Below are 8,168 nucleotides of genomic sequence, written 5' to 3' on the forward strand. Positions count from 1 at the left end.
AGCTGTGCAATAAAATATTTTTTCCCTGTGTTGTGTTTTTTTTTGTACTTTATTTCACAGGTGAATGGGTAGGGGTACATTGTACCCCATACTCATTCACATAGGGTGGGGGGCCGGTATCCGGGGGCCCCCTTCTTAAAGGGGGCTCCCGGATTCCGATAAGCCCCCCGCCCGCAGACCCCGACAACCAACGGCCAGGGTTGTCGGGAAGAGGCCCTTGTCCTCATCAACATGGGGACAAGGTGCTTTGGGGTGGGGGGGCCGCGCGGCCCCCCCTTCCCCAAGGCACCTCCCCATGTTGAGGGCACGCGGCCTGGTACGGCTCAGGAGGGGGGGCGCGCTCGCTCGCCCCCCTTTCCTGGCTGGCCGGGTAGCGTGCTCGGACAAGGGTCTGGTGTGGACTTTGGGGGGACCCCCACGCCGATTTTTTTCGGCGTTGGGGTTCCCCTTTAAGCCCATTCCAGGCGGCGGAGCCCGCGACGTCTCCTTCGCGGGCCCCGCCTACCTGTACACGCGCTCGAAATGGGCGGATTTGCCTCCGCCTTACGTGGGCGAGTCCGTTCATTTCAAAAGTTGAGCGGACTGTTTGGCAAACAGTTCGTTGAAACAGTCCGCTCGTGTGTGGGCAAGTCCGCTCATGCAAATTTTGAGCGGACTGTTTGCCGAAACTGTTTGACGAACAAGGTTGGGCAAACAGTCCGCGTGTGTGTACGCGGCCTCACTGTCTCTCTGAGGAACATGTGAGCTGTCTCTGTAGCTGAAGGTGTGCATACCATGGGCAAGAAATGGGCAATGTTTGACAGGTGATCCACCACCACCAGGATGGTAGAGAATTTTTCAGAGGGCGGAAGACCAACAATGAAGTCCATGAAGATTATCTCCCATGGACGGTTAGGGACATTTAAGGATCTCAATAATCCCCAGGGCTCAGTCTTGTTACCTTTGCTGAGCAGGCACACTGTGCAGGTTCTAACATAGGCTCTGCAGTCTCGACCAAGGTTGGCCACCATAAGGACTGTTGCATGAGCTCACTAGTTTTACAAGCTCCAAAGAGGCCAGCTAATTGGTGGTCATGGAATGTTTTGAGAACTGGAAGCTTTGCCTCCTGGGATAGGAAGACCTTATCTTAATGCCAGAGTAATGCATCCTGTCTCCTTAGAGAAAGAAGCATGCTCTGTTTCAGGGCAGGATGCAGAGTCCTGTTCAATAGTCAATCTCAAGCTAGGCAAAATAAACAAAAAGTTCTGAGCAGAGAGAATGGTGCTCGAGGGAGCAGGTTCAGCAGATTCAGGGAACATTTGGAATAGGGCGTCTGCCTTCCCATTCTTAGAAGGGTCTATATGGCAAATGGAAGTTAAAGTGGCTGTAAACCCTTACAACACACTTTGACCTACAGGTAAGCCTAGATAAAGAAAAAAGGAAGAGGAAATCTGCGCTACAGTGTATACTTAACGAAAATGTGTGATGCAGCAATTCTAATATATACCCAAAGTGAAATATACATATAAAAACAAAGAAAAAGAAGAGAACTGCGCAATCCCTAATACTTCTATTAGGATGTAAACCACTCTACCTTAAAGAAGTGTATCTTGTGATCTATTATTCTAACACACCAAACTAATGACTAAATAAACCATAAGGCATTACTTATAACTAAATACAGTAAACATATATATTGCCCCTCATAGGTTATGAACCAAAAGGAAAAAATGTACAATTCTAAGTCAGCGATTCAAAAACAAGAAACATATAAAGTAGAATCAAACAGTACTGAAAATGTATGCGATAACATAAAGTCCATTAAAAGTCCAACTGGAGAAACACCCTGTGTAGAAGGGATCTATTCAATCGTAAAACTTTTCAATCAACGTGAAGTAAAACCAGGTGCACCTCCACCAGACAAGTAATAATAGCCCCTTACCAGACGTCCCGGTAGGGAGCGCTTAATCACAAAATGGGTCTGAAGATGGATCAAACTTGAGCCCTCCAAATGGAACACTTTTACGTAGGGCAGGTTAGGAGATACGCCAGTCATAAACCATCCAGCAGGGGAAAACGCTGTTTGAAGCGGGACTAGTCCCGCTTCAAACAGCGTTTTCCCCTGCTGGATGGTTTATGACTGGCGTATCTCCTAACCTGCCCTACGTAAAAGTGTTCCATTTGGAGGGCTCAAGTTTGATCCATCTTCAGACCCATTTTGTGATTAAGCGCTCCCTACCGGGACGTCTGGTAAGGGGCTATTATTACTTGTCTGGTGGAGGTGCACCTGGTTTTACTTCACGTTGATTGAAAAGTTTTATGATTGAATAGATCCCTTCTACACAGGGTGTTTCTCCAGTTGGACTTTTAATGGACTTTATGTTATCGCATACATTTTCAGTACTGTTTGATTCTACTTTATATGTTTCTTGTTTTTGAATCGCTGACTTAGAATTGTACATTTTTTCCTTTTGGTTCATAACCTATGAGGGGCAATATATATGTTTACTGTATTTAGTTATAAGTAATGCCTTATGGTTTATTTAGTCATTAGTTTGGTGTGTTAGAATAATAGATCACAAGATACACTTCTTTAAGGTAGAGTGGTTTACATCCTAATAGAAGTATTAGGGATTGCGCAGTTCTCTTCTTTTTCTAAGCCTAGATAAAGGCTTATCTGTAGGTCCAAGAAATATCTCCTAAACCTACACGGTTTAGGAGATATTTGCCGAAAGACAGGAACTGCTGTCTACGGCGCATATGCCTGCAGACAGCGGTGCGCAGGCGCACTGAGCGCGCCGCGGTCAACGGCAATATGCCGTGAGTGGCGGCTACCGTGCACATGCGTGGGAGTGACGTCATCGCGGCTTCGCCGAATGACAGCGGCGGAACGGCGAGACCCACCGGGAAGATGGATGCGGCGGACTACAGGGGACAGCGGTGACTTCGCTGGCTCCTTTGTCAGGTAAGTGACACATAATGGACTACTATGCGATCTACCTTTGCAGGGAATGAAAGAGGAAGTAAACTCATCAGGGTTTACTTCCTCTTTAAATCTGGGAAAAAAATAAGGCCCATCTGGCCTTCCAGGCGCTTAGCAGATCTCAAATATTCTAAGTTCTTATGGTCAGTAAAGATAATGACTAGGTGAGTAGCCCGCTCTAACAGATACCTCCACTCTTCAAATGCTACTTTAAAGCGGTTGTATACAAATTTTTTTAACTTTTACCTACAGGAAAGCCTATAGTAAGGCTTACCTGTAGGTAAAAAAAATATCTCCTAAACCTGTACGGTTTAGGAGATATTCCCCTCGGTATGCGCCGCTGACTGCAGCGGCGCATGCGCACAAGGGGATTCTCGGCTGAAAGTCCGGCAGTGGCCGGACCCGGCCGGAATGAAATCTCCCACGAGCATGACAATATCGCGGCTCCGGCCACTCACAGCGCCGGAGCCGCGATACCCGGAAGAAATGCAGAGGGAGCATGTCAGCTCCCTCGGCGTGGATCGGGCCAGATGTCGGGGCCTCGTTCTAAGGTAAGTATTTCATAATGAGCTAGTATGCGGTGCATACTAGCTCATTATGCCTTTTGCTTTGCAGGTGGTAAAAAAAAAAAAAAAAAAATAGCGGGTTTACTACCGCTTTAATTGCCAGGAGTTCTCTGTCGCCTACGTCATAATTCTTTTCTGCTTGGCTTAGTTTTTTGGAGCAGAAGGCTACTGGGTGCAACAAGGCCTTTGGTCCCAGATGCTGAGAGAGGACAGCTCCTGTAGCTATTTCGGAAGCATCAATTTCAAGAACAAAAGGAAATGCTGGGTCCGGGTGCTGCAATACTGGAGTGGCGGTAAACAAGATCTTCATACATTCAAAAGCTGCCTGAGCCTCCTGGTTCTAGAGGAAATGGGTATGAAGGTGAATAAGCTGAGTTATTGGGGAGAAAATTAAAACCTTAGTTAACAAACAGCATCATGAAGGCCAAGGAACACACCAGACAAGTCAGGGATAAAGTTGTGGAGAAGCTTAAAGCAGGGTTAGGGTGTAAAAAAATATCCCAAGCTTTGAACATCTTACGGAGCACTGTTCAATGCATCATCCGAAAATGGAAACAGTATGGAACAACTGCAAACCTACCAAGACATGGCTGCCCACCTAGACTGACAGGCCGGGTAATTAGAGCATTAATCAGAGAAGCAGCCATGAGGCCCATAGTAACTCTGTAGGAGCTGCAGAGATCCGCAGTTTAGGTGGGAGAATCTGTCCACAGGACATTAGTCGTGCAATCCACAAATCTGTCCTTTATGGTAGAGTGGCAAGAAGAAAGCCATTGTTGAAAGAAAGACATAAGAGGACCCGTTTGCAGTTTGCGAGAAGCCATGTGGGGGACACAGCAAATATGTGGAAGAAGGTACTCTGGTCAGACTAGACCAAAATTGAACTTTTTTGACCTAAAAGCAAAATGCTATGTGTGGTATGCACATCATGTTGAGCACACCACCACCACAGTGAAATATGGTGGTGGCAGCATCATGTTATGGGGATGCTTTTCTTCAGCAGGGACAGTGAAGCTGGTTAGAATTGATAGGAAGATGGATGGAGCCTAACACAGGGCAATAATGAAAACATGTTAGAGTCTGCAAAAGACTTGAGTCTGGGACAGAAGTTCACCTTCCAGCAGGATAACGACCCTAAACATAAAGCCAGAGCTACAAAGGAATTGTTCAGATCAAAGCATATTCATGTGTTAGAATGACCCAGTCAAAGTACAGACATAAATCCAATTGAGAATCTGTGGCAAGACTTGAAAATTGCTGCTCACAGATGCTCTCCATCCAGTCTGACAGAGCTTGAGCTATTTTGCAAAGAAGAATGGGCAAAAATGTCACTCCCTAGATCAGTGATGGCGAACCTATGACACGCGTGTCAGTGCTGACACGCGTAGCCATTTGGGGTGACACACGCAGGATTTCATGCGATTCATCCTCGGCTCCTGCATGGCCGCCGAGGATGTATAAGAGCATGCTGGGCATTGTAGTTTTGGCTCAGCTGCACTGCTGCAGAGCCATAGGCTGTATGAGGGCATGCTGGGAGGTGCAGTTAGTAACTACAATGCCCAGCATGCCCTCATACAGCCTATGGCTCTGCAGCAGTGCAGCTGAGCCAAAACTACAACTCCAAGCATGTTGCACCATAACCTATACTACTATATAGTCAAGTGCAACATGCTGGGAGTTTTAGATTTGGCGTAGCTGCAGAGCCGTAGGTTCACGGCACCCCAAACAAGTTCAATAATATCAAGGGCAACATACGAAATTCGACTGATGAACAAAGAAGTTACTAAGCAGGTATAATTTGTTTTTGGTTTATTAAATACAATTATATATTGCAATTATACATTTTTGTAGTTTAAACTATAAATTGCGCAAAATTATGTTTTTTTGTTGAAGTGACACACCACGCGAGTTATGCTCGATTTTTGGCAGATTTTTGACACACCACACCAAAAAGGTTGCCCATCACTGCCCTAGATGTACAAAGCTGGTAGAGACATCCCCAAAAAGACTTGCAGCTGTAATTGCAGCTAAAGGTGGTTCTGCAAAGTATTGACTCAGGGGGGCTGAATACAAATGCACGCCACACTTTTCACATATTTATTTGTAACAGATATGGAAAACCATTTAGCATTTTCCTTCCACTTCACAATTATGTGCCATTTTGTGTTGGTCTAGCACATAAAATCCCAATAAAAGACATTTACAATTTTGGTTTTAATGTGACAAAATGTGGAAAATTGCAAGGGGTATTAATACTTTTTCAAGGCACTGTATCCATACTTTCCCTTCTGATTGATTTAAGCTCAGTCTAGATCGGATTCAATCAACCTAAATCGATAAGAGAGGGTGGAAAATGATCAATTGCTTTGCATCATTTATCAGCTACAAGATGATTTAGTCATAAATGCAATTATATTTTAGATTATGAGGTTGCCTGGTGGATACAATGGATAACTTATGATTGTATTTCTCAACTATCAATTAAATTTCACTTCCACTGTGTGTGTCATTTTGATCAATTGTGTTGTGGGCTATGGATTAATAATTTATATAGGAAGAAATGAATCATTTATTAAAGCTTGTATGGCCATAGTAAGACCAGAGAAGAGAGACAGACACAGTAGATCACCAAACTCTTAGTATCCTAAGCTCAGGAGGGAAGACCATGTTACAAGAAGTTTGTAGGCAGGTACAGTCTACTTTCTCGACTGCAGGTGGCCCTCCCCTGCAGCAGCACTGTTGTTGGAGAGGAGGTCAAGAGGGTCACCGGGGAAGCTATCCCATTTAATACTGCTGCCCTGTGTGACTCTAGCAGCCATATTGGGTCAGGCAGAGCCTATTTACGGCCCTGGCTCCCAGGTTTGGCACGCATTTTGTGAGTTGGTAGAGTAGGGACAGTTATCCCGTCTGGTAGGGATAGAACTAGTGGCAGGGAAATTTGCCTGATGAAAATGAAAAGCATAGGATTTGCAACTTCTCTGGGCATCTGCCTTTTGGACACAAGATGGCCAGGCTGCATTCTATACCTCTCTATGGGCACAGTTAGTTCGGTTGAAACCTGCCCTCTGCACACTGTTGGAACTGTGAGTGTTCCTTTCTGCCAGGTATATTATGAACTGTCCTTGCATTATTTCAATACAAGCTCTTCAACACACTGGGACTAAGTGTGTTATTGCCGCTGCACCATGCTGCAACCCACCTATAAGTGCGCCAAATCATGAACTCCTCCCCAGCACATGCAACTACACTTTCTGAATCTTAGTAATTGGTTAGGTTAGTAAAGAGTCATAATACAAAATGGTATTTCACAAACACTTTATCAGGTATCAAAGTGCTGGAGGCCAATGGAGAGGGGGCTTCCGCTGCAGCTCAGTTCCAGACTCCCCTGGAGGTGAGACAGGAGAAGTCAGGCCCAAAGTCACAGAGGTCGTCTGCAAAGTTGCTTGCATAAAAGGCTCAGGAACACTGTTGATGTGCTGCAGGGCTGCTGCAGACAGGTGGCGCCTGTGAGATGTAGCAGGTAACCAGGGTCAATGAGACAGAGGTTAGTTGATGCAAGCCAAGGTTTGGTGTCAGGTATATAGCAGAGGAGACGAGGTTAGGTGGGAGCTGAGGTCAAGACAGGTAGCAGGCCGAGGAGATCTTAACAAGTTTAACAAGCTGAGGTCAAGGTCAGGAGGCAGGCAGGAGACAGGTCTGGAACAAGCTGGGTCGGTAATCAAGAATCACAGGAAACAGGAAACACAGGAATGTCTGTAACAGCTGAGATCAAACAGCACTTCCTTATAAAGGCCCATGTGATGTGCTGGCGGATGTGCTGGGCCCTAGAACCCTTCTCATCCACTGACAGATGCTGGGTCCTGGAGACCTCCTGCTATTGGTACCCTGATTGCTGAGACCTTCTGGGGATTCATGGGAATTCCTTCAATGGAGATTATGAGCTCCAAGAATTGAATGGATTGTTTTCTGTTAAAAAAAAGAATTGAATGGATTGTTTCTCAAAATCACACTTCTCTGCTTTGGCGTACTAACCGTGCCTGGGGAGGGTATTCAGTACCTTGACATGGTCTCGTGGAGTTTGAGCTAGGCAGAGAAGATCAGGATGTTGTCCAGGTAGACGATCAGGAATAAATCAGGGTACTCTCAAAAGATATCATTGGCCAGGTGTTGCGGGGGCATTGCATAGCCTAAAGGGCATCACAAGGTATTCAAAGTGGCCAAAGCATTTTCTGAAAGCCGTTTTCCACTCATCCCCCTCTCTAATGCGCATCAGATTATATGCCCCCCTCAAGTCCAGTTTTCGTAAATACTCAGAACCTATGGAACAACTCCGGGTCGAGGGTACCTATCCTTGATGGTGACCTTGTTGAGCTTCCGGTAGTCGATGCATGGTCTGAGGTAGTGGTCTTTAATTTAAACAAAGAAGATGCCTGCTCCGGCAGGTGAGGAGAAGGAATGAATGAAGCCTTTGGCTAGGTTCTCATTGATGTACTGTCTGAGGGACTCCAATTCCCCCTCGGAAAAAGGGAAGATACGCCCAAAGGGAATTTCTGCTCCAGGGAGTAGCTCAATAGGACAGTCATATGAACGGTGTGGAGGCAGGGTATCGGCTTTCCTTTTGTCAAAGACGTCAAGGTAGT

The sequence above is a fragment of the Lithobates pipiens genome, unplaced genomic scaffold (assembly GCF_037356315.1).
Source record: "Lithobates pipiens isolate NorthernLeopardFrog02 unplaced genomic scaffold, aLitPip1_a1.2 Scaffold_17, whole genome shotgun sequence".
NCBI classification, from domain to species: Eukaryota; Metazoa; Chordata; class Amphibia; order Anura; family Ranidae; genus Lithobates; species Lithobates pipiens.